This window comes from Eumetopias jubatus, unplaced genomic scaffold (assembly GCF_037043125.1).
Source record: "Eumetopias jubatus isolate StellerSeaLion01/CBP00866 unplaced genomic scaffold, mEumJub1_p1.0 scaffold_11, whole genome shotgun sequence".
Classification (NCBI taxonomy): Eukaryota; Metazoa; Chordata; class Mammalia; order Carnivora; family Otariidae; genus Eumetopias; species Eumetopias jubatus.
In genome coordinates this window covers 115,183,160-115,210,570 of record NW_028274817.1, presented here as the reverse complement: position 1 = coordinate 115,210,570, position 27,411 = coordinate 115,183,160, and the positions used below count along the sequence as shown (strand labels likewise).

The following is a 27,411-nucleotide window of genomic DNA, read 5'->3' as shown; positions in this document are numbered from 1 at the left end:
ACAGGGATGTGAAAAAGACCTGTGGAAAGGCGGGGCCTCAGAGTAGCATCCGGGACACATATTACGTAAGAGGAAGAAGGGCCGTGGTGTAGGCGGAGCGCGAGGGCGTGACGCATACGTGAGGGCGTGGCGAAGATGGTCCGGCTCGAAGGAGGGGTGACCCAGGCGGAAGGCAGAGGCGGGACCAAGTTAGTGCGCAGGCGCGTGGTTGCGGCTGCAGGCTCCGAGCGACGGCAGCAGAGGTGTAGCCGGGGCAGAGACGGGGTGCGGACCCAGGCTCTGGGTGGACGGAGAGAGATTCGGGCTCCGACGCGGTGAGTAAGCCCAAGATGGGACACTGTTTTGTCGGAGACTTGGGCTGGGGCGACGGGGACGTGATGTGCTTAAGCGAGATGACGTACCCGGCATGAGGGGCGGGGCGAGGCGTAACGGGACGTAGCCAAGATGGCCGCGCGCATGAGTCTCTCCCGGTTATGGAGCGGAGGGGTCCGCGCTCAGGGAAACATTCGGGTAAGGTCGGGCGGTGATTGGAGCATGAGGAGTAGGGGGGTACGCGTAGCCCTTTCAGAGAGGACAGGTACCGTTCTGCTCATGACCACGCTGTGCGATGGGCCCGGGAGCTGGGGCGGTTCCGCGAGGATGGCCGCAGTGTCGGCCGGGCTTTTCTGTAGAATGAAGACGAAGAGGCAGGGAATCGCTTTTTCCCTACTCTATCCCTTTTACTCCACTGTGTGGGTCACCAGACAGCTACATCTCCTTAGGGTCTTGTCCATTTAACGGTAGAATAGCTGTCTCAGAGACTTGGGGAGGTGGGGGAATTGCAGTTGCAGAAACCGAGGCGCAGCAGGCTGGGACTCACTCACATCTGCATTGTTGCTCTTCCCCCACTGACCATGCCAAAAGCTATGGATAGATTCACAACCACCCCCAGGGCAGGGGATCAGCAGCATAACTCTGTCCTGTGGACGTATCTGAGTTTTCTCTGTTCAGTTATTTCCTTTTTCATTTGTGCTCTGCCCCAGATCTGGAGGGAAAGAACCCACAAAATATGAACGTTGTTGGTAGCCCTGCTTCTTTGTGGCATGAGTTAAAAGCTACTGTTTGGAGGCAGCCGAAAACTCGTTATTATCAGTGTAATTCCTTCTCATTTATTTTTGCTGATAAAGCTTGAAAATTGTGGGATGATAACGAAGATGTGTACACTTTAATTTGGGTGGAATTAATTTCCTGTCAGCCCCCTGAAAGTCACATTATTTTCTGCTTTCCCTTCGTCCTTTACTGCGAATCTGGCCATCTCCACTCTGTTGAAAAGTCTTCTGGAATAAGGAGAGAAGTCTGATATCTCTGGTGAGAGAAACTGCCCCACACTCTACCCAAAACCTGCTCCTGCACGTCCCTGAGAACTGTCACTATTCTCAGCCTGCTTTGGAGTTTACACTGAACCAAAGTTCACCACACCCACCCTCCCTTCTGAGTCTTGGTAAAGAGCTGCACTATTCTTGAATATTTTGGGAACAAAAATATTCTTTTTAGCCTCATGGCCTCTGCTGAGCACCATAGCTGCCCTGGCAACTATCTGCTAGACTTTTCCTCTCGCTGTCCCCTTGGGCCTCAAATCCATAGGATTAGCAGGAAGACTGCCCTCTTTCCCTTCCCACCTGCTCCTTTTGCCGGCTTGTTTCTCTCTTCAGGCATTCATCCTCATTCTACCACCAGCATCATCCAGCCATAAAATCACGGGGCCTTCTTCAGCAACTACTTCCCTTCTCTGTCCTCCAGTTGAGTGCCAAATCCTACGTTTTTTTACCAAAATGGCAATCTCCTGAATACAAAGAACTTTGGTCCATCGCTACTGTCACTCTCTGGTTCAGTGTTTCATATTGTCTCACTTGGATTACTGGAATTTCATTTAAAACTCATATGCCCAAATCTGAGCTACTGATGTCCCACCCAAAACCTGTTCTGCACACTGTGGTCCTAATCTCAGTTCATGACAACGCCATCTTTCCAGATTAGGCCAAGAATCTTCTAGCCATCCTTAACTCCTTTCTTTCACATCTTATGGGCAGTCTCTCCAAGATGTAGCCAACGCCCAACCCCTTCTCACCACTTCCACCATGACATCTTTTCTTCCACAACCCTGGATTATCCTGAATGATCTCCCTGCTGCTTTCTTGCTTCCCATCCCAGTTGATTTTCAGTAGGGCAGCCTGAGTGATCTTTTAAGACTATAAATCAGTTGGTGTCCCTCCTGTGCTGCCAAAACTCCATTGTGCCCCCATTTCGCTTAGAGCAGTGGTTTCCAATCAGAGGTGATTCCCCTTTTCCAAGGCACATCTCCGGCATCTGGAGACATTTTTGGTTGTCACAGTTAGAGGGAGGTGCCATGGGCATCTAATGGGTAGAGGCCAGGGATGCTGCTAAACATCCTACAGCGTATAGGACAGCCCCCAAACAGAGTTATCTGGTCAAATGCCAATAATGTCAAGGTTGAGGAACCCTGAGTTGGAGAAAAAAGCTTTACAAAGTAGCCTAGAAATCTACATGATCTGGCATCCATGATCTCTCCACCTTCTCCCCTACTACCCTGCTCCTAGTGCGTTCTATTCCTGCCATGCTGGCCTCCTTACTATCCCCTTGTATGTGCCAGACATGCTCCCACCGCAGGGTCTTTGCACAGGCAGTTCCCTCTTCCTGGGCAATACCCTTCCTCCTGCTAGTCCTATTACTAATTCCTTCATTTCCTTCAATCTTTTGCTCAAATCTCACCTTCTCAGTAAGGCCTCCTTTGAGCAACTTACTTTAAATGCAACACTCCTTTCCCAGTGGCACTCCAAATTTACTTATCCTGCTCTGCTTTTCACTGAGTATATTTTAATTTAATTGTCTGTACAACTGACTTACGTATTACACTGCTGTTTATTGTCTGTCTCCCCCTACTAGAACGTAAGTTTCACAAGGGCAGGGACTTTGTTTTATTCCCCCAATGATCCTAGAACAGTGTCTGGCGTTTAATAGATGTTTGGTTGCTATCCTGATGAATGAAAGGATAACAGAGTGATGGATTGAATGAAGGATGGTTGAAGGAATCTCCTTGTCACTGACCTTTCCGGCTCCACTCTGCCCACTGCATTCCATCCTGTGCTTTGCACACGGAGTCATCGGAAACCGTCCTGTATGTACGGAATAATACCTAAGGGTCTTCCAGTCTCTGGGAAATGGATATTTTTCAAGTTAGTCTCAAATCCCCATCCAGCTCCACCTTCAACTGTGTCACCTGCATCTCTTGGCCAGATTGACACATAGAATTAACCATCCCAAGTAGAAAGGCCTGGAACAGATTCTCCCTCACAGCCCTCACAAAGAACGAACCCTACTAACTCCTTGATCTCGGACTTCCAGCCTCCAGGACTGTGAGACGATAAATTCTGTTGTAAAATTTCTGTTGTTTAAGCCACCCAGGTCGTGGTTCTTTGTTACAAACTAATACACTGGCCCTAAGACCCCACGTAGGGATTTAGGCCTGGAGGCGAGGCACCTATATGGGATTCTAAACTTTATACTAGACCCCTTTAAAGTGGTGGCCGTGTGTCATGGACTGAATGTTTCTGCTCTCCCTACCCCCATCCATATGTTGAAGCCCTAATACCCAATGGAACGGTATTAGGAGATGGAACCTTGTGAAATAATTACGGTTTGATTAGGTCATGAGGGTTGTCTTCCATGATGGGATTAGTATCCTTAGAAGAAAAAGGAGAGTCCAGAGCTTGCTGTCTGTTCCTAATATGAAGGCATAGTGAGAAGGTAGCTGTGTGCAAGCTATGATGTAGATGACCAGGAACCAATTGGCTAGAAAATTGGTCTTGGATTTCTAGCCTTTAAAACTGTGGGAAATAAGTGTCTGTTGTTTAAGCCATTCAGTCTGTGGTATTTTGGTCTACAGCCCAAGCTGGCTAACACGCTGTGCATTTTCACTCACTGCCTTGAGAGTGTTCATTGGCAAAGTGATGCATACAACAGAGTGTGTGGCAGCAGGTTGCAAGACTGGCTGTTTGCCACAGTTCACTTTACAATATTTGTCCAGACACATGGCTTATTGCTGGTTATAAAGGGATCTGCCTGGAGCCCGCATTTGTTCCTTTCAAGGCAGCAATAGGAAGTAACTCTGCTTCCTGCTTTTACTGGACACAGCTCAGGTGTGATTTTTTTTGTTCTCTCCTTTCCCTTGGGTGTAGCCTTCTCCTCTCTAGCTCCGATCTAGTGGGGTCAAGGGCAGCAGTACAGGGGAGAAGAGCTCTTTCACAGCCAATTAAAAGCAGTGAAGTACATGAAGAGAGGGAAGGGTGAAATGAGAACATTTGCCTCTTTGCTTAGCATTGGTAGGGATCCGCCACCGTTGCCAGACTTCTGAGTGCCTCCTTGAGCAGGCTTAAGGAATAATAGACCACTGGCTACCTCATTTCAGAATCTATGTCCTTTTTTCCCTTAATTTTTTATTTTGGCAAACTTCAAATTTGAACAAGCAGTGGAAATATTATAATAAAACCACCTATGTACCCAACACTTTATTTCTTTTTGTGACTTTGGGCCCCTCTCCTCCCCGCCACCATTGCCAGACTTTTGAGTGCCCTCTGATAGGCCAAAGGCAGAATCTGAGGAGTCGCGGATGGTTTTCCTTGCCATATGATGTGCATTTCCAGAGGCTCCAAGGGGGAGAGATTCATTGCACACCTGGAAGGTGGAGTTCATGCCTTGTTCCACTTTGCATCCCAGCAGCCAACATGGTTCCTGGAACAAAGGAAATGACCATAACTGTTGAAATGCAAACGTTTAGTGGCAGAATTCCCATCCCTGTGAGACTAGCTTCGATTTGTCTCTGGACATGGTCCTCCTTCAGATGGGCAGAGCTTCGGGGGTCCTTCAGATCTTATCGGTAGGGATACGAGGCCCTCCTCTTAAATGGCAAGCATTTAAAAGTGTTTCAGAAGTATAGATAACCACACAACGGGGTGATGGCGGCATCTAGGAAAAGCCCTTCCTACTGTGCAAGAACATGCCGGCAGTCACTTCACAGTGTGCGGTTCTTGGAATCGGGATCAACATCTCCCTCACCAAGGAAGTGTGCCCAGGTCACCGAGCTGCCCTCGCGGGCCAGGCACCGTGTCCCTGAGAGATGCAGCTGTGCCAGAGACAGACAGGGTCCTTACCGCCGCGGGGCTCGTGGCTGGGGAGGTGGCGTCCTAAAGTCCATTCTCGATGAGGTGTGCAACTGCACGCAGCACCACGAGGGAGACGAGGGCGCCAGGCTCGCCCGGTGAGCGCAGGGTCAGGGGAGGCTTCTGGGAGGTGGTGCAGGAGAGGAAGGCCTGCAGAGAGGGGAGGAATTGACCAGGCGGCGGGTGGAGGAGGAGCATCTGCACCAGCCCTGAGGCGGGAGGGAGCTTCTTCGGGAGCGAGCGGGAAGAACCCGAGTCCACGGGGCTGGTGTGCAGGCAGGAGTGGGAAGTGGACGGCACAGCAGAAGAGTCTGTCCTCCTGGGGTAGCCAGTGAGTTTCCGGAAGAGGAGCGGATTAACCACCGACTCATCCCCCCCTCCTCCCCTCCCCCTCCCCACCCCCAGCCCTGCCATGTGTACTCATAGTCTGAATGCTGTGGTCCTGCTTACAGGTTTCCACTTGATGGGCAGTCTCCGTTGTTTATAGCTTTGCCTCCTCTGTCCTCCTGCCTCTAGGTTATTAGGTTCCTGCAAGTTATTTGGGGCCCGGTCAAGATTTCAAGCTAAACATGGTGGCGATGAGTAGCCTGAGGGTCATTCTTCAAGCCTCTCCATGCAAGTCACTGTGGAGAAGATTGCAGACCGCCAGGTTCGTGCCAGCGAGGCCCTGCAGCCTCTACACCTGCACGTACAAAAGCCGGAACCGAGCCTGTGAGTACACTGCTGCCTTAAAGAGAGCGGAGGTGGGGGTGCCTGGGGGGCACGGTCGCTTAAGCGGCCGACTCTCGGTTTCGGCTCAGGTTGTGGTCTCAGGGTCACGAGATCGAGCCCCGCGTCGGGCTCCACACTCAGCTTCAAGTCTGTTTGAGATTCTCTCTCCCCCTCCCTCTGCCCTCTCCCCCCCCACCTCCCCCGCTGGCCCATGCTCTCTCTCTCAAATAAATAAATGAAACTTTTGAAAAAAAGCGAGAGTGAGAGGCTTGGTGTTGCATGACAATGACGTGTGTCCTGTGTTTATCCATACGGGTGTCGGTGGCATTGCAGAGTGGGATTATGTATGTGCCTTTAGAATGTGAGAATAACCACTTGTTTCTTTGTCTTCTAAAATAAATGTGGAAAATTCTTTTCCCCCAGGTTTATTGACATAGAATTGCCACCTAACATTGTGTAGGTCGAGGTGTGCCATGTGCTGATTTGATACACATATATATTGCAAAATGATTTCCATGATAGGTTTGGAAAGTTCTTTTCTTGACTAATTTTAACATGTTAAAATGATGTCGTGTCGGTGGTGCCTGGGTGGCTCAGTCGTTAAGCGTCTGCCTTCGCCTCAGGTCATGATCCCGGGGTCCTGGGATCGAGCCCCGAGTCAGGCTCCCTGCTCTGTAGGAGGCCTGCTTCTCCCTCTCCCACTCCCCCCTGCTTGTGTTCTCTCTCTCGCTGTGTCTCCCTCTGTCAAATAAATAAAAACAAAATCTTAAAATAAATAAGATGATGTCATGCAGAAATAGGATAAGAGAGGTGTCCCAGTTTCAAATACTCTGGAACCTGTTCTGTATCGTTCTTGTTAGCAGCAGTCTTCTTACTGACACTGATCCACAGACTGCGAATTATTTCTGTGAGTCTTTAACGTTCTGGAAGTTGCATGTTAATGTGTGTAAGCAGGTCGGTAGCTTCACGCTCTGGAATATCCTTTCTCAAGTCACAAATGGCAGCGTTCATTCCAGTTGACCAGCTTACCGGTGTGTGCTCTGCCGTAGACGCAGCATATCAAGCGAGGCGGCAGATGGCCTTTCCTGAACGCTTTCGCATCTCGTTCCCCTCCTGAAATACCAGTTCCCTGCCCCATCCCTATGGAGCAGGGATTGTGCACCGAGGTACTGCTGACAAGAGGGATGGGTCATTCTGTGTTGTTGTGGGTGCAGTGTACACTGTGGGGTGATTAGCAGCATCCCTGCCAAATACCCATTAGATGACAGTTGTATCCCCACCCAGTTGTAACAACCAAAAATATCAGCAGACATTACCAAATGAGCTCTGGGGGCACAAAACTGCCCCTGCTTAAGAATCAGTGGGACGGGGGCGCCTGGGTGGCTCAGTCGGTTAAGCGTTTGCCTTCGGCTCAGGTCTTGATCCCAGGGTCCTGGGATTGAGTCCCACATGGGGCTCCCTGCTCCGTGGGGAGTCTGCTTCTCCCTCTCCCTCTCCCTCTCCCTCTCCCTCTCCCTCTCCCTCTCCCTCTCCCTCTGCCTGCCACTCCCTCTGCTTGTGCTCTCTCTCCCTCTGTCTCTCTCTCTCTCTGACAAATAAATAAATATATATATATCTTTAAAACAAAAGAATCAGTGCGACGATAGGAGAGAATAATGTATTTATTTGTGGAGAGATGAGTTTGAATTTGTGGAGAGGTAAAATGGCTAAGTATGTTGTTAAAGAGGAATTTTTCGTATTTTCTGTTATTTTAAAGGAATTGACAGAATTTTCACGTGTTGCCTTCCTTTTGGGTCTAGGTTTCTCCACTTTTTCTCTTTGGGTTTACTCTCTTTTTTTTTTTTTTTTTTTTAAAGATTTTATTTTATTATTTATTGGAGAGAGAGAGAATGAGAGATAGAGAGCACGAGAGGGAAGAGGGTCAGAGGGAGAAGCAGACTCCCCGCAGAGCAGGGAGCCTGATGTGGGACTCGATCCCGGGACTCCAGGATCATGACCTGAGCTGAAGGCAGTTGCTTAACCAACTGAGCCACCCAGGCGCCCGGGTTTACTCTCTTTTGATATCATATGCACGTAATAAAGAAAGAAGGTAAGAAAGGAATGCTTTTAAATTAGTAGTGCTAACCTAGCTAAATCCAAGGATTTGGAACTGCTCCATAAATACATTTCTATTCCATATTTACTTTGTTTCCTCCAACAATGACAGTGTTCTCATTCAAGTGAACTGGTTGGAGTCATAACAGATTTCTGGTTGCTGGGTGTGGCTTCCTACCAACAGACCCACATCCTACCAGGACTGGCTTATTCTCAACACTGGCATTTTGTGGTCTGAGGCTTAAAATGGAAAAAATTAGTCATGTTCATGTAGTTACTAAAGTTTTACTTTTTTTAACAGAGAGTTGAAAGTTAAAGGTCTAAAATCCAACATACGAATGTCTTTAGGATGGTTTGTTTCTTCTAGGGCTGACTAAAACAAAAAGTGGTGGCTTGGGGAGATGTGGGCTTTCCGTGATTAATTTGTCACATCAGATGTTCTTGTTTTTAAGTTACTAAGAAAAAAAGGTAACAGACATGATTTGATTTGGCTTTTGGCATATTGCACCACCCCTCCCTTTTTGCAGGGGAGAATATTACAGTCTCTGCTGCCCTGAGCCACTGAGCATGTCGTGTTCCTAAATCCCAGACCCTCCACTGATCAGTTGTAAAAACAATACACGTTGTATCTGGCAACTTAAAACTCCAGCAGGAGGCCCGTTGTCTACTTGTGTGACAGAATGACCCAAGATCATTGAGGGTTAGAAAAGATAACATGGAAAGTCCTTAGCTGGTGCCTGCCACACAGTGAGGACTGTGTTGGCACGTTACTTCGAGTACTAGGATTATCGTCATCACCGTCTTTATCTAATCATCACAGGCTCAGTGCCTCCCTCAGATGTTTGTGTGGCCATTGTTAAGATTGGGTTAAGCAGAATGAGGAGTAAAGGAAGGAGGAGGATATGGCCGATTCAGAAAGCAGCATTTCCCTAGAGCCTGTCTGTGCTTTGTGCTTCACCTTCACTCCTCTCCCCTCCCCCCCGCCCCCAGGGAATCATTGGCTGTCCACGCACATTGCTGTTTGCTCTTATCTCAAGGAGCAGACGGTAAATGTTGACAGTCCAGTCCGGCATCTATTACCTAAGGTGCAAATAAAATCAGTTTCGCTTAGTGTATCATCTAGTGAAGTTTAGCCTAATTGTCACATGAAAAAAAAATACTAGGCAGAGATCTTAGAGCAGAAAAAAATAAATTCAATAATGTTAATTTTTAATTTAATGAAATATAAAGAGTATCAACTAGAATGAAGATGGTACAGATTTGTTGTTATTCCAATGATAATCTTAACGATCTCCCTGCTTTGAGAAGGAAAACAAACTTTTTTTTTTTCTTTTTAGGACAACGTGGAATAGAATGGCACTGTATAAAATCTAGCCACTGGCCCCATGTGTGTATTTTCACATAAATGTCAATTTATTATAATTTTATGGGCACAAGTTGCTAGCGCTCACCATATTGAAAATTTCCATCATCGGAGAAAGTTCTGTTTGACAGGACTGGTCTGTATCATAACTGTATTAGTAAATTGTTCTATTATTTCTCCTGTTAACTTTGATGAACACAAAGGCTGGACAACAATAGTATTAAGAAGCTTGTTGTTTGTGTTGGGCGCCTGGGTGGCTCAGTCGTTAAGCATCTGCCTTGCCTTCGGCTGGGGTCGTGGTCCCAGGGTCCTGGGGTCAAATCTCTAGAGACAGCGAGAGAGGGAACACAAGCAGGGGGAGTGGGAGAGGGAGAAGCAGGCTTCCCGCTGAGCAGGGAGCCCCAATGTGGGGCTTGATCCCAGGACCCTGGGACCACGACCCGAGCCGAAGGCAGACGCTTAACGACTGAGCCACCCAGGCGCCCCCGTAAATAAAAAAATCTTAAAAAAAAAAAAAAAGAAAAGAAAACTTGTTTCGCAATGTCTTCACAGAGAATTTTATTAATCCCTAGATAAAACAAACTGGGATACCCCGACTATGTTGTCTTCCATTAACTCATGAATAATCCTGAGAAACAAAGGACTGGTTAAGAACCCCTTGAAATTATGTTAATAGCCTCAGGGGTGCCAGTCGCTATAAGGAGCTAACACTTAGCCCTCAACACATGACCCCCAGGAACTGTGGGCTTTAGTCTCCTGTGCTGATAAATGCATGTGTATGCTGTAAGCTACCTGGGCTCAGCATCAAGGTGCATCTAACAGCCCTCATGCTCTGAGAAGACAGTTTGTGATTCTGAGATCATCCTTAACGTTTTGTCATTTGGGAGGGGGCTGTCCCTTTGTGTCACGTCCCTGTGCTGAGCCCCAGGCCTACTAGGGTGGTCTTCAGTTCCATGAGGAAATCGCACGTCTCGAGAAAAAGGACGGTAACAGGGCAAGGCGCGGGAGGAAAAGCCAATGAGGGTGTAGAACAACAGTGTCCATTGGAAAAATAACGTGAGCCACCAATATGAGCCATATAGGCGATTCTGTGTTTTCCAACAACCACATTTAAAAAAGAACAAATAGCATGTCAATTACATCTCAGTAAAACTGAAGGAAAAACAAACAAAATTGTTCATTTACGAAATACTATACAGGAAATATATAGATGAAATATACAGATGAAATTAATTTTACTAATATATTTTACCCAGTATATCCAAAATATGAATCACTTTTTTAAAAGATTTTATTTATTTATTTGACAGAGAGAGAGGGAACTCCAGCAGGGGGAGTGGGAGAGGGAGAAGCAGCAGGCTTCCCGCCGAACAGGGAGCCCGATGCAGGGCTCGATCCCAGGACCCCGGGATCATGACCTGAGCCGAAGGCAGACGCCTGACGATTGAGCCACCTAGGTGCCCCCGAAATATTACCACTTTAACCTGTAATTGGTGTAAAAAGTATTGAGATAGTTTACATTCTTTATTTTGTACTAAGTCTTGAAAGCGTGTAGGTGTTTTACACATTTATAGCAGATATCACTTGGAATGACCAAGGAGAATAGAATGGCAAAACCAGAGTTTGGGAAGAATGAGGAGACAGGAAATTTAGGTGGCTGAGGTGGGTTCCTGATAGGAAAACCTTGGCACTGGACACAAATTAGGACTTGACATAGAGACTTTAACGCAGGAACAACGTGATGAGTGGTAATTTAGGAAAACTGGTGAATGACAAAACATGGTAAAGGGTATTAAGACCAAGAGGCATGGTATGACGTCCAGGGTATAGGGCCCTGAACTGGGCTGCTGGTTATGGGCAAGGCAAGAGATAAGCCTGAAAGATCCTTAAAGAAAATATAATGTGATCAGTAAAGTAATAGGCATAGAGATGGAAAGAAGACTGGAACCTTCCCAGCAGTGCTCTTCATCTTATATGTTCAGTGAACAGGCAGTGATTAAAAGCCACTTCAGTTCTTCTTGGGGCTTATCCAACCCTGGGAGAGGCAGATAATTAAGCATGTATGCATAGAATTATTACGCCTGTGTGACAAATGTTTTGAAGAAAACAATGTTAGGATTTTTTTTAAAGGGGAGGATCATATAATAAGAGGGTAGTCAGAAAGGTGAGGAGGTGACACTTTTGCCGAAGAGGTGACAAGCCAATAATAGGAGCCAGCCCTGAGCTGAATGAGGGGAAATTGATTTCTGACGAGGAGGAGCAGGAACTGAGGGGCTAAGACAGGAACGTGCTTTCTCTGTTTCACGAGTTGAAAGAGGGACCCTCCTGAGGCTGGAGACACAGGGTGGTACAAAGACAAAATAAGTCAAAACCAGGACTAGTCCTCCAGATAAGAACTAGAATTGAGCACATTTTCGCTATGGAATCTACAGGTATTTTTGTTGCTCATCAGCAGTATAGGAGTGACAGCCTCGTAATGGGAGTGTGGCTCTGCTCACTGAAACATGGTGGGTTAAGATCACTGTTTCTGTTTATTTCACTTTCCCCATATGAGAAGAACCTGAAAATGAAGGCACTGTTGATCAGAATACTTAATCCTCTTCCTGTTTTGAGGGAAAGTATGAGCAACTACCAAGATATTTCAGTCTGTATTTTGTTAAAGTGGAGGAAGGAGATGGGAGTATTGGAGAGGAAAATTTTTCATTTACTCTTCAAAGTTCTAACTGGTCTAAGAATTAAATTGACATGAGACAGATCGACAGAAAAGAAATCCCAAAAGTTTAAGTACGTGCATGTGGAGGCTCAATAATACGGTTGTCATCCAAAGAAATGACCAAAGTGGCTAGCGTTTCTACCGTTACAAAGAAACAATAACAACGTGGGGAATTGGCAAGACAAAGAAAACGTATTATTCAGGATCTTCAGTTCGTAAGGAATTCTAAACAGAATTTGGGCTGGAGTAGTAAATTAGTAAAAGGAACAAGGGTTATCTATACAAACTTCTCGGCTCTGAATTTCCTATCTCTGGTGATGAGGTTTGTCTCTTTACCTCCCTGGTGCAGGAAGAGTACCTTTCACATGGGAGATTTATTTCTTGCCTTCTGGAGGCAAAGGGGGTTCCAAGTGTTCTTGCACTGGCTGTTTCTTAAGTAACTTTAATTCGAAATAATAAGCCAAAGTGGCACATTTTGGGGTGGCCTGCCCTTGGCACCCACAGGAAGAAAGAACAAAAGTGTCACTGTATCTCTCACGACAGTTTATCTTGCAAAACAAACCCTTGGGAAAAGCTGGCTTCACTAGGGTGACAGTCACTAAGGGGCCTTGGTCGGGGGATGGTCTGGGTTCCCAGAGGAGGAAGTGGTGGTGGGGGCAAGGAAACCTTCTAGAAGCTGAACTTGTGAATCAAAGGGCATAAATTGATAGGAGCGTTAAGGTCATAAAAGAGCAATGAAGGAAAAGGCCTGCTTCTCTTGGGCTAGTGTTTGCATGGGTGAGAGCAGATTCTGGGCATTTCCTGAATGGAGTGTGGGGGACGAGTCAAGGTGAAAGGAGGGATCGTCTTGGGGATCTGCTTGTTAGTTTCCTTCTTGCCTAGTCCTTACAGGAGACCCTCATGAATTGGGTTTGAAGAGTGTGAGTTGTCAAACCTTCAGCCATAGTCTGAGTATCTTAGAGGGGAAGGAGTTGCAAGGTCTCTTTGTGCCAGGCATGCTTACAACTGAATCAGGGTTGTTTGCCTGTGTTGGAAGGTGGGAGAAGGGTAGTAAAGTTTCCCCCAAACTGAGAAGACACTTTGAGACCGGAACACAAAGCAGGCCACTCCGTACAGTTTACACCGAGTTTTATTCAGAGTAACTTACTGCGGGGTATCAGGCAGGTGACGGCCGATCCAGACGAGACACAGCTATTCTTTGGAAAGTCTGGACCTTGGTCCACAGATTTTATAGAGCGAGGGGACTCTCAGGGGGTGCTGTAGTGAGGTCAGAGGGCTCACATGCATTTCACAGGGTTTGCAAGCACCTAATTGACAGCCAACATTGAACAGACCTTGTGGCACTATCTGTGCATCGGGAAGGGGCGAGAGACTGTGCTATCTCTGATAGATTCGTAGGAGACCAAGACGAACCTCTCCACATTCTGGCCTTGGCTGGCATTTCTAAGGTACAAATATTAATCTCTAAGGGGCCCATAACACATAGCCGCAAGACAGGTCAGCGAACAAGATGGAGGGCCAAAGATGGAGTCAGTATTGTCAGCACCCCTACAAGTTACTTTCTAATTTGCATTCCAATTAGATTATTATATTAAAATATCGTACCAGGCAAATGCATTTTCTGTTTTAGGTTTTTGAAACAAAATTCTTGTTTTCAAAGGAACAAGTTCTTTTATACTAAGAAAATCAATAAAAACATTGGGTTTGGATCTCTCCAGAGATAAGATGGTACTGTTTTACAGAAAGAAATAGTTAAAAAAAAAAAAATACCCTGAGTTTGCAGAGACCATGGTTTCTCAACTTACTGACATTTGGGGTCATACAATTCTGTGCATTGTAAGATGTTTAGCTGCATGTCTGGCCTCTATCCACTAGATGTCAGTAGCACTCTCTTCCAGTTGTGACAGCCAAAAATGTCTCTAGACGTTGCCAAATGTCTTCTAGGGGCAGCATCCCTCCTTCTGTTGAGAACGACTGGTCTACTCTCAGGAGAGCCCTCTGTCTCATTTTTAACCCCCGCAAAAAAAACCCATACGGCTAGGATTTTGAATTTATAGATTTTAGCAGCTACCCAAGCAAAACAAATGTCTCCTTTGTAAAGGTCAACCGGAAGCAAGTTTCTGGGCCTTTTTAAAATTTTTCTTAAAGATTTTATTTATTTATTTGAGAGAGAGAGAGAGAGAGAGAGAAACAGCATGAGAGGGGAGAGGGTCAGAGGGAGAAGCAGGCTCCCCGCTGAGGCGGGAGCCCGATGTGGGACTCGATCCCAGGAGTCCGGGATCATGACCCGAGCCGAAGGCAGTCGCTTAACCGACTGGAGCCACCCAGGCGCCCTGGGCCTTTTTTTAAATGAAAAAAGGTGTCTCTGTGAACCTGCCATACAGAGTGGGTTGACTGAATAGCAGCTACCTTATCACTTTCTCAGATCCTTACTCTCATAGTTCGTAGTGGGGTGAGGCTCAGAGGGTCATTGGTAATGATTTATCTCAATTCATGTTTCTTCTGCCTCTCCTACTGCGCTTGGTTCTACCCATCTGGGGTGTTTCTACGGGGCAGAGAACTGGAGCACCCCCAGTCATGCATGTCGTCCTATCCCTCATGCATGGATGTCTCATCAGCTCTCTGTTACAGGAAGTCCACTGAGATTTATCAGACTTCCCACGAACACCTGGTGCTTGATTCTTTGTAGAAAAATCATTATCAGTGATGTGTGGCATCTGTGTGGAGTCCCGGGCTCGAGTCCCGCGTCGGGCTCCCGGCTCGGCGGGAAGCCCGCTTCTCCCTCTCCTACTCCCCCTGCTTGTGTTCCTGCTCTCGCTGTCTCTCTGTAAAATAAATAAAAAAAGAAAAGAAATGACTCCTTCTCCTCGCCAGATTCATCGGTACCTTCCTTCATTTTTCCAAAACCCTGGAGTATTGCCCTCATCTCAATTGGAAGAGTGTAATATCGCATTGTATAAAGAATCCAGAAGTCTTCCAGATCGCAAGCTAAATTATAGACGCATGCCACGCAAGCCTTTATTCCTACTAGCCCGGCAATTAAAAGATTTACAGTGCTTTAGTGAACACTTGCGTTCCAAAAATTGTCCCTCCTCTTCCCCCGTGGCCTTGGTTGAAGAGAAATCCACGACGGAAAGTTTCATTAATTTGTACTTGTATGCGAACCTGGTTGGTGGGTGGGGCTCAGAAGATGATCAGTAAAGAAAGGAAACCCGTTTGAGAATCCCCTCCTTCCACGTGGTGCTAGTCTGCACGCATCTTACTGTCCTCAGGAGACTGGGCGGCACCTGGTTTAGGTGAGAGGAGAGGGTAGACCGAGCGGCTCGTGGCTGACAGAGCAGCAGGCTGCCCCTGCGCCAGGCGCTCTCTGAGCCGCCTCTGTCCCCTGCTTCCGTCGGGCCCATGAGCCCCCAGGTGGCTAATTCCTGAGACTTGGATTCCGTCACCTCGACACACGCCAGCACCGGAGTTGCCTGCCGTGTGATCCCGGATAGTGGCGTCTTGACGATGGCCCCGCTGTGCTTTCTCCTAGTGCACCCGCTCTGGGAGACCGTGGACCTGGTCCCGGGGGGGCGAGCGCCAGTCGCCCATCAACATCCGGTGGAGGGACAGCGTCTATGATCCTGGCTTAACACCGCTCACCATCTCTTACGACCCCACCACCTGCCTCCATGTCTGGAATAACGGGTACTCTTTCCTCGTGGAGTTTGAAGATTCTGCAGATAAATCAGGTGAGAGCCCGACTGGTGGTCTTGTCTGGAGTTAAGGGACAGCCTCGTGTCAGCCCAGGCCACACCACACCGCATCCACGGGCACGCAGACCGCCTTGGGCAGTGGCATGGGACTCACTGCACTGAGCTTTTCTTTTTTTAATGTGGTAAGATACATGTAACATGGAATTTGTCTTCTTAACCATCTTTAAGGGTACAGTTCCACAGTAAGTCCAGTCACACTGTTGTGCAACCATTCGTCTCCATTACTCTCCATTTTGCAAAACTTAAACTATACCACTTAAACAATAACTCCCCATTTTCCCCTTACCTCAGCTCCTGGCTGTGACCATTTTACCTGTCTGTCTGAATTTGACTACTGGGTACTTCATTTATGTGGAATTGTGTAGTATTTGTCTTTTTATGACTGGCTGATTTCACAGAGCAAAGTGTCAGAGTTCACCCATATTGTAGCAGATGTCAGAATTTCCTTCTAAGACTGAAAAATACTCTTGTATGGATAGACCACATTTTGTTTATCTGTTCACCTGTCTGTGGACACCTGAGTTGCAGCCACCTTTTGGCTATTGTGAATAATGCTGCTATGAACATGGGTGTCCAAGTATCTTCTGAGGTGTTGTTTTCCATTGGTATATACCCCAAAGTGGAATTGCTGCATCATCCTTAGAGTTTTTTGAGTGTATGAACCATGTCCCTTTTCATTTTCGTGCATGTTTCCTTCTGGTATGAGTGGTGTTTTCTATTCATATATATATATATATATATACACACACACACACACACACACACAGATTGTGTATTTGAAATTTTATTTAAAATTAGATATTTGAATTTATTTTTATTTGAAACCATATATATAGATCATTTGAATTTTATTTGAAATTTGTTTTCTGGTATGTGGAATGTGTGCTAATCTTCCTCTGTTTGCTGATGTTACAAATAGCTTCTATATTAAATAGTAATACTCTTTAGCCAGATTTTAAATGGTAAGATTGCAGTACATTGGAAAGGATAGGCAAGAAAAAGAGACTTTGTATTTTTAGTCACATTTTGTATTTTAGCCAACATGTATGTATTTTGTCAACCATTGATTTATTTATTCGTTCTGTATTTGCTGAGTGCCAGCCATGTGCCAGCCATTGCACCAAGTGCCAGGAATACTAACTAGATTCTTGATCTCCCAGCAAAGTGTAGTGAGAGAAGCATGCAGGAAATTAGAATTATAAAGCCAGTGTGATTTGAGGAAGGGTTTCTAAAAGTGCTGTGGGACCACGGAGGAGGGGATGATGAAGACTGCTCCGAGAAGTCTGTGATGACTTCACCAAGGACAGGTGTTGATGCAAAATGAACAAACCTAGAATATCTGGGGCGGTGTGGGGGGGGGGAGTTTTATTCGAGCCCAAGTGAGGACAGCTGCCCAGGATACACAATGTTCACAAAGAAGAGAGTGCTTCCTGTAAAGGTTCATTTGAGGTAGGGTTACATACATTTTATATACATAAGAGGTTACAACATTTTTAAAAAGTTACAAATAATTAGACAAAGAACTTTTCTGGAAGTTGCAGCCCTTAAGTTTCCAGTATATGCAGTGCTATCTGACTTTAACCTCTTGGGAACCAGGGAAGTTTCTTACTTTCTCTTATCTTTTGTGTTCAGAATGCACGTTTTTGGTTATTTTCAACAAAGCAGATACACAGTGTGTGCCCAGGGCAGATGTGGAGGGCATGCTCTGAGGTGTTGCTGAGTCATTTTGACCTTGGCAAGTGTTAAAGCAGAGCTTCCCTGGGACCCCCAGAGCAGGACCCACAGATATTAAAAGTTGAAGATTTCCTTTATCGGGGGACATTTATCTTGGGTATTGAAGGGTGAATTGGAGTTTGTCAAAAGGATTAGAAGGGCATTGGAGACTGAGGGAAAATCATGTGCAAAAGCAGATGTTCAGAAAATGGCCAAAAACAGTGACCAATGCAGAATGTGCATTTTGGGGAGAGACAGGAAGAATGATGATTGTTGCCGCTTAGGAGGGGAGATAGAAGACAGCTTCATCAGTACTGGTTATTTTTATACGACAGTGTGGTAGAGCATGATTTCATTTAATTAATAAGTCATTCGCTTTATTTTTTGAGATTAACCCAATCAGCACAGGTCCACAAGGTCAGATCAATCCAAGTGTGAGACGGTAGGAGCTTAAATGAAGGCTGTAGCAATTGAAGTAGGGAGAAGGCACGTTTTTAAAAAGCATTTCTAAAATAAAAGTGTCATGAGCACACTGTGAAGGCACACACAAGTTGTGTCTTCCCACAATGTCAGCCTTATTCAGTCCTAAAGGAAAGAGCAGGTCCAGGTTCCCAGCTCAGTGACATTTCACCACGTGGTTAACTTGGTTTCTTACCTTTCACACAGAGCAGGACAGAAAACAAACCACACAACAAAGAAGATAACACAGGGGGCAGGAAGTGAAGGAACCAAACACATAATCAGTCTACAGGCGCGTAGTTGAGATAAGGTGTCAGTCCAGGCCAGGTCAGCTCTCGGCACTCACTTCTGATATTCAAGCAGCGGAGGATCTCAGTGCTGTTCAGAGATCCATTGGGCACAGCTTTCAGCAACAGATGCCTTTTGTAAGTGGTTAGACATAGAGGGGTTATGTCTGAGGAGTCTGTTTGCTGCAAAAGCCCTCTCTTTTTAAAGGGATTGAATCAGTCCTGGGCCCCTGCAGACTTCTCTGCTTCTGCTTGTTATAAGTTCTGGGGTGTCATCGGTTGATGCTGCTCTCGGCGATATCTGGTAGCTGCAGTATGCTTAACTGCCTGTATCACCACTTGACATGGGCCCCTGCTTGACATGAGTGCCTCCATCTTGCTCTCTACAAAAAGCAACGGGACTTGGAGATGGACTCCTCTTCAAGTGAGGAGAAAGCGAAATTAACCACATCCTTGAGTCATCTCCCTTGGGAGGCTGGGGGGATGGTGATGCCAGAAAGGTCATGAATGATGGATGGGGAATAATTTGTAGGGAAGTATAGGGAGCACGTAAGGAAATAAAAAAAAAATTTTACAACTTTTCCCCTAATTTAATTTAAATACTACGTTAAAAATGGAAAGAAACACACTTGGAGTGGTTATCCATCGAAGAAGAATTGTGTCTTCACCTCCTGTTTAATTTCCATAGGGAGAATCTGCTTCTCTCAGGATAAGCATCTTTACTGCTTTTGATGCCAGTGGATTTTGGATTTTCATATTTCCTGCAAATCAAGATGGAAATGAACAAATGTTGATCCCTTACTGAAATGTTATCCTCTTTCCTATATAAATACTTTTTCTCATCAAATAAATCCCTTTATTTCAAAGTAATATTAAGTGCTCCTGCATAAATTTCTTCCTTTTCTTTATTTCTGTCTCATTTTGCATCAGATTGTCATATGCTTTTCCCAGTGGCTTTATTTTGCATGAGGAAACGTGTTTAAATATTGTAGGTTGAATAAGGCAGTCGATTTCTTTTGGAGCAATCCTATAGGGTCAGGCATTAATCCTCCTTTTTATCGTGTTTCAGCTGCACTTGGTGCATCATAATACAAGCAAATTTCAAAGCTTTAAGGATGCAACAACTGGAGGAAGATGGTTTAGCTATGATAGGATTTTTTTTTTTTTTTTTTTTTTTTGAGAGAGCATGAGTAGGGGGAGGAGCAGACTCTGTGCTGAGTGTGGAGTCCAATGCAGGCCTCAGTCTCACAACCCTGAGATCATGACCTGAGCCAAAATTAAGAGTCAGGACACTTTTAACCCACTGAGCCACCCAGGTCCCCCTATGATAGGAATATTTTTAAAGGTAAAAAAAAATCTTACCAACTTTAAATGTATACTAGAATCGAAAGATGGAACATTACAATGTTGTTATTTAAGAATATTGGGATCAATACATTGGTAAGATAAGCAATGCTTAAAATACAAGATTGTTAAAAATACATCCCAAATGATATAAAATGGTGCTGTCCAATATGGTATCCATAAGGCATTTGTGGCTTTTAAGCACTTGAAATGTGGCTAGTATAATTGAGGAAATGGATTTTTTATTTTATTATAATTTGAATTTGAATTTAAGAACTAATAGTTCAGTTGTTAGAAAACTTGTAAGAATGTTTAGAACAAGTTGAGTATGTGTATCTATATTTTCAAGTAAAATATGAATCAAATATTTTTGATGAAAATTTAACATCTAATTTGATATGTGTTGTGTGAGTAAAATACACAACAGATTTTTAAGACTGGAAAAAATGGAAACTCAGTAATTTTTCATGTTGATTACATGTTGAGATGGCAATCTTTTCAATGTATTTGGCAAAATAAAATATGTTATCAAAAGTAGTTTCACCTTTTTTAAAACTTCTTAAATGTGGCTCCTAGAAACTTGAAAATTTCCTTTGTGGTTTGCATTACATTTCTATTTTTTGGCACTATTATAAAAGGATGAGGGCAAATAATGGTTAAAATGTGAGATCAGTTACTATATTCTAAATGGCATAAAAAGATAAAGGCAAACAGCTATGGGAAATGATCTGGAAAGGAACTGCTAAAGGAACAGGGCTGCTCTGGGTGCTATGTAACTATGTATTTGCTAAGTGCTTCATTTGTCTTCTCCAGAGGTCTTTGATGACGATACTATCATCTCCGTTTTTCAGATGAAGTGAAGCTCCGTGAAGTTCACTGCTTCCTTGCCAGGTCATACAGCTGACAGCTGGAGAACTGGGTGGAAAATCTGCAGACCACACTCTCTGCAGGGTCTCTGAGCTCCTGGAGGCTCAGCAGGTGCAGGCCTCCTGCAAACTCTGGAGGCGGAGTGTTGTCAGGGTGCCCCAGGTTTGTTTTCATCAGGTATGGCAAGACACACAGACATGGGAATGACTGTTGTGAAAGAAAAATTTTATCCTACAGTCCCTAAAGCTGGAAGGCAGGGCCACATGGGGAAGCACCAGGGATGGCCAGGAGGCAGAGGGAAGGAGGAGAAATGGTGGATGAGAGCCTGTTGTGGCCTGGGGGAAGGAGCACATAAAGTAGTATAAGCGGACTGAAGATTGGCTACTTTGAATAACCTCAGTAGGTTCTGTGGTACAGAGGTTGTCCCTGGTTGTCTGCCACCTGGTCCTGGGGCAGGTAGGGCACAGGGACAGTGTCCCAGCATGTCAGAGCCCGATAAAGGAGCTGCTTGGGCTCTGGATTGGTTGATTTCCTTATGAAGGGCACTCTCTCAGTTGTTTGTTCTCTCTTCGAATTAGCTCACCCTGGGAGGGGCAACCCCCCTAGTGTTGGGAAGCCTCAGATGTCAAAGCATCAAACACAGAAACTGGAATACATGGTTATTACACTGAGGCTCCAGGAATGAGCCCCTGAGGACGTGGGTGTGCGCTGAGAGCTGGGCCTTACCCACTCCGTCTGGCTGGGACAGCTTTAGCCATCAGTGTCCCTGGAGGCCAAGCAGCAGGGAGGCTGGGGGTGGGGGGGGAGGTGGGAGGCTAACAGAGCAGGGGCACCTTTTCCTGCACACAATGGGCTTCAGCCTGTCCGCAGACCACCTGCCTGTTTGTTTTGTATGTGCTTTCATTCAGTGATGTTTATAACATCCTGAATTCTCAGTTTAAGTGCAGTTTCAGTACTGTAGATTGTTTTTAGGTAATCACCAATTGTCTGATAGGAATTCACATTCTGTAACAATATTAGCATAAGATCTTATTTTAAAAAATATTTTCTCATTTATTGTTCTTTAGCTACACATCATGAAGAGCTACAGAAATTGGTGGACACTGTGCCGTCAATTAAGCATAAGGTAATTTTTTTCCCTAAGTCACTTGAAATACATGTTATGTTTAATCTCAGAGTAGAGACAGAAGGCACGTTGCGAGTTGTCGTGAAAGAGCACTTGCCACTTAATATGCGTGTGTTGAGAGCCCCCAGCCCTGGGACACCTTACAGGGGCGGAAGTGGTTCTGTGGGCGCACGCTGACCGCTTTGGTTTTGCTGCCCTGCCCTAGCACTGGGGGACTCGGGAACCCAGTGCTTTCCCCTCCTCTGCTCCTTCTGAGTCCCTGTGGAAACACCCAGAGCAGCCCTGTTGACTCGACCTCCCATCCCACGGGCAGGGAGCAGAGAAGCGTTTGACAGAAACGTGGCTTGGCTGGCTGTAAAGAACAATGACCCAGGGTGCCTGGGTGGCTCAGTCGTTAAGCATCTGCCTTCGGCTCAGGTCATGATCCCAGGGTCCTGGGATCGAGCCCCACATCGGGCTCCCCGGTCCGCAGGAAGCCTGCTTCTCCCCCTCCCACTCTCCCTGCTTGTGTTCCCTCTCTCGCTGTGTCTCTGTCAAATAAACAAAATCTTTAAAACAAACAAACAAACAAACAAAAAACAATGACCTGTATCCTTCAGAATGGATACCTTTGTCCAGGCCCCAGGACTAACTGTTCATGATTCAGAATCCCGAAGGGGCTGTTCCCTGGAGGTCCGCATCTTCTCTCTCTCTCCCCCCCCCTCCCTGTTTATCTCCCTCTTTTCCCTTCCCTCTCTTCTGTCTCCCCTTTTTGTCCAGGAGCCTGGCTCCCCCAAATTTGCATTGTGTTTTCAGAAAGGAGAATTCTGTTGGTTTCTCTTGAAAAAAGGAAATCTCCTTGTTCGTGCACCAGCTACTGCCTGATGCCTCCCAAAGAGTTCAGAGGGGACTACCTGCAGTAAACTTACAGAATGGAGGGAGGAAGTGGTTTGTGCCATGTTCCCGTGGAGGACTATCAGAACTACACTGTTGCCAATTATATCTCAGTTTAAAAAAAAAAAAATCAGTTATGTCTCAATTTTAATAAAGAGAACCTTGCATAGTTAATCATATATAGAAACAAAGCATGGGCTTGACTCTGTCCTAAGGCACCCGGAGTTACCTGCAATTCCTCTAGACCAATGCTAGTCCCCAGCGCCCCCAAGAATCAATGCCTTGTCATCTAATTCCTGAGTGGTTTTCAGCACCGAATGATAGTTTGGGTGACCTCTTCTCTTGGCCAGGACACCCTTGTGGAATTTGGGTCGTTTGATCCTTCTTGCCTGATGCCTGCCTGCCCAGATTACTGGACCTACTCGGGATCCCTGACTACCCCGCCACTCTCCGAGTCCGTCACCTGGATCATTAAGAAGCAGCCCATAGAGGTTGATCATGATCAGGTATGTTCTTTCCACATTTCTGTCTGAGGAAATCCTAGCCTCCCCATTTAAAACAAAGCTAAGCTCCAACTTTGGCATCAGTTTTTAACATCTCATAATGCTTACGCATTTTTATTAAGATGTGCTAACATCTTATCTCAGTTTGGACATGAATTTGGAGATATGTCAAGTTAACCAGAGACAGGAGTTAAAACATAGAAGAACATAAGCTGTTAGCTTTCATTTTTGACAGTAACATGTTATTTTACTTTATATCCTTTGTGTAGAATCACTATAAAAATTAAGATCTTTAAATGGAAAAAAATGAAGGCTGGAAGTGGATGTGTTCAAACTGGTTTGATACTTATTTATTACTGAAGTACAGTTGACACACAATGTTATATTAGTTTCAGGTGTACAGCATGGTGATTTGACAACTGCATATGTTCTGCTGTGCTCACCCCAAGTGTAGCTCCCATCTGTTACCATACAAGTCTATTACAATCCCATTGACTCTTTTTCCCTGTGCTTTTTACCTTTCATCCCCGTGACTTACTAATTTCAGCACTGGAAGCCTGTACCTCCCACTCTCCTTCATCCATTTTTCTTATCCCCCCCCATTCCCCTCCCCTTTGGCAACTATCATACAGAGTTTGCTCTCTGTATATGCAAAAGTCCTTAATTTTCTTAGGAGAAACTTACTGTGGAATTTCAAAGGAAAGACAGAACCCAACAATGTCTGTACAGAAATTTTATTCTAAGTCAGAAGTTTTGACTTGGTATTTGTTTTTCAATTAGAAACGAAAGTTTAAGTGGTGGTTACTATGTCAACACACAAAATGTTGTTTAATTCATAAATGAACTAAACTAATAATAATGGCTTTTACTTGTTTAGGAATTTTATTGATTAAAAAATTTTTACAAGAACAAAAGCTTTTAAGTTCTTTTTTATGAAGCCAAGATAACAGTGAAAGGAAAACCCACCAAAGATTGGACACCCCCCCAAAGTAAACACTAAGTCCCAAAAGTAGTATCTCTCAAGAATATTTAGAAAATATTCCACCCCCTAAAAAGTAAACACTAAGCCCCAAAAGTAATATCTCTCAAGAATATTTAGAAAAAAGGAAAGCTGGGGCACGTGGGTGGCTCAGTCGGTTAAGCGTCTGCCTTCGGCTCAAGTCATGATCTCAGGGCCCTGGGATCGAGCCCCGTATCAGGCTCCCTGCTCAGCGGGAAGCCTGCTTCTCCCTCTCCCACTCCCCCTGCTTGTGTTCCTGTTCTCACTAACTCTGTCAAATAAATAAATAAAAATCTTTAAAAAGAAAAAAGGAAAGCTAAAGAAAATACTAGAATCTACCAGTACATCACATAGGATTTTTTCTAGTAGGATTTGTCCATGTAGAATTTTTGTTAGTAATGTAAGGATCATTCAATATTAGGAATGATATAGTTACGATTAATAGGCTTCATCCCATCAGGGGATGAAAAGGGAAAACTAATATTTTCATTTTCATAAATTCCTAAAATATATTTCACAAAATTCATAATATATTTTTTAAAGCCACCCAGGCACCCCGTTTTTGTAAAATTTTTTAATAGAATTAAATGAGAATTCCCTGAGTTGATAAAGTAGACTGACCAATCTCGGCTCAGGAGTAAAGAGTATGACTAAAATGGAAAGGATATCTAGTAACTGCACTATAATTAGCATATTAAATTTTAAATTGACTAAATTCTGGTAGCAGTCAATAAAGTTAGACAAAAAAAGATAAATGAGAGAGACATTAGTGGAGTACCATACTGATTTATAGACATGAATTCTTTTGACATGTAAATCACAGGATAGAACGGAAGAGAGAACCCTACAATGGAAACTAATAAACTAAAATACCTTGGAATGAACTTAAAATGTTAAAAAGGAAACTGTCAGATGTTCCTAAGGGACACAAAACACTATTTGAAATAAAATTCATACCATGGTATTGAATAGAAAGGTATCCTAAAGACCCCTTTGATGTCAATTTTTAGGTTGTAATTTTCCATGAGTTGTTTATTTTCCCTAAATTTTATCTGGTCCCAATAAATAAATCAATAGTTACATTGTGGAGGGCTGTCCTGTGTATTGTAGGATGTTTAGCAGCATCCCTGGCCTCTACCCACTGGATGTCAGTAGCCCCCCAGCAAGTGACAACCAAAACTGTGCCCATACAGTCTCTGATGTCTGGTGCAAGCTCACCCCTGCTCAAGCACCAACTAATGTGTGCTAATCTCTAATATCCGCTAACACATGAAATCCTTTACCACCTAGTGTGTGAAAAGAAACATTGTCAATGGGAAAACGGCTTTTAATTAATCAACACATTGGTTTACTAGTAAAAGCATAGGGGTGATCTACTTATTACTGCCTATAGCTCACCAGCAGAAGACTGTTCTGGAGGATTCTTTACCTACAAACCAGAATGACACCCACTCGTTATGCTGCAGATGTGAGAAATTCTGTAGACATTTGAAAGAAAAAGACATTATAAGAAATCAGTACACGGTGGCATGAGACCGTCCAATCTCATGCTGTGATCACCTGAAGACATACGTTAGGTATGTATGAAGAGTTATTTCTACCATGAAAAATGTCTTTAAGAACTTTCTATCATAGGAACTTCCTTTTAAAAATCATCTACCTGGAGATCATTCCTTAATGAATTGGCCAAAAAAAAAATTTAGCAGTGAGTAGTGAATGTTGGGGGTCTCATTGCCCTGCACCCACCAGTTAACCACACCCCCTCATCCTGAAACACTCTGACTTCAGAAGACTTCTGGTGCTCATAGTGATCTGAAGAGGCACCTGCACCCCAGTGTTTATAGGAGCAATGTCCACAATAGCCAAAATACGGAAAGAACCCGGGTGTCCAACAGATGAATGGATAAGGAAGACGTGGTGTGTATTGGGGGGGGGGGGGTATAAAATGGAATATTACTCAGCCGTCAAAAAGAATGAAATCTTACCACTTGACAAGGATGTGGATGGAACTAGAGGCTATTATGCTAAGAAAAATACGTCAGTCAGAGAAAGACAATTACGATTTCACAAATGTGGAATTTAAGGAACAAAACAGGATCATAGGGGAAGGGAAGGAAAAATAAAATAAGACAACATCAGAGAGGGAGACAAACACAGAGAGACTTTTAACTTATAGGAAACAAACAAGGGGCGCCTGGGTGGCTCAGTCGTTAAGCGTCTGCCTTCGGCTTGGGTCATGGTCCCAGGGTCCTGGGATCGAGCCCCGCATTGGGCTCTCTGCTCGGCAGGAAGCCTGCTTTTCCCTCTCCCGCTCTCCCTGCTTGTGTTCCCTCTCTCGCTGCGTCTCTCTCTGTCAAATAAAATCTTTTTAAGAAAAAAGAAGGTTGCTGGAGGGGAGGTTGGTGGGGGGATGGGCTAACTGGGTGATGGGCATAAGGTGTAATGAACACTGGGTGTTATGTGCAACTGATGAATCACTAAACTCTACCTCTGAAACTAATAAAAAAAGAAAACTTCTGGTGCTTCTTCATTAAGTTATATTGAGTATCCTCACCGTTGAGCTGTCCACCTCTCAGATCTGGATGGAATCTGCAGCCTGCTCTTGGACTCAACATTGGCTTCTACTTTCTCTCTCTCATCCCATCACTGAGGACAGCCCAATAGGTGCATTTCTGCATGGGCTTTTGAGGGAAATTTTCACCAAGAGATTGATTCAAAGAAATTAAATGTTAAACCTAAACACTATAATCAGTTACCCAGCAGCCTTTAAACAGTGTTTTGGAAGTCAGATGTTATCAACTGTTGTAAATGCAAAACATGACTCACTCTACTCCGACATTACCAGCAGAAACGAAAAACAGAAATAGCATTTGCGTTCACAAAAAACACATTCTAGGAATGGAAGGAGACTGAAAATTATAGGAGAGTCCACATAACTCAACGTTGTCAGGGCTAAAACAGAAATCATGAATGGCATTCACCATTTTCTTAAGAGCACAATTGCAAAAAGTGACATTAGCAACCATTATGGAAGATGGAAGCACACATCCCCTTCACTAATAAACGTAGATTCCTCTTCCTTTTAAAGAGCATTCAAGTGCATTATGTTCATTTTTACAATAATGAAGGAGAGTGTCATTCCGTCGGTTTTCTGTAATTTTCAGGACCTGATCGAAATGCCTACATTTTCTCCCTTTCAGTGTCAGGTACAAAAGCCGAAGCCCTCGTGGCCCCCCTGCCTAGAAGCCAAGCGTCTGGGACCTGCAGTGGGAGCTGGAGGTTCCCCTGTCCTCAGCGGCGGGCACCCGGGGCAGTCGCTGTGTCCGCGGGGCCCTGGCCTGGCTCATGCCGGACCCGTGTCCAGAGCGTTCCCCACGTGAGACTCCA

The 27,411-nt window shown here is 44.9% G+C and overlaps 1 pseudogene across 1 annotated transcript; it reads left to right on the top strand.

Moving 5' to 3' along the window:
- Positions 1–428: 428 nt before the first annotated feature.
- On the top strand, positions 429–27,411 carry LOC148163139 (carbonic anhydrase 5B, mitochondrial-like; annotated as a pseudogene). Its single transcript, XR_015769489.1, has 7 exons — positions 429–510; positions 5,733–5,927; positions 15,630–15,828; positions 20,507–20,699; positions 21,590–21,648; positions 22,872–23,027; positions 27,225–27,411. The product of XR_015769489.1 is annotated as a carbonic anhydrase 5B, mitochondrial-like (transcript).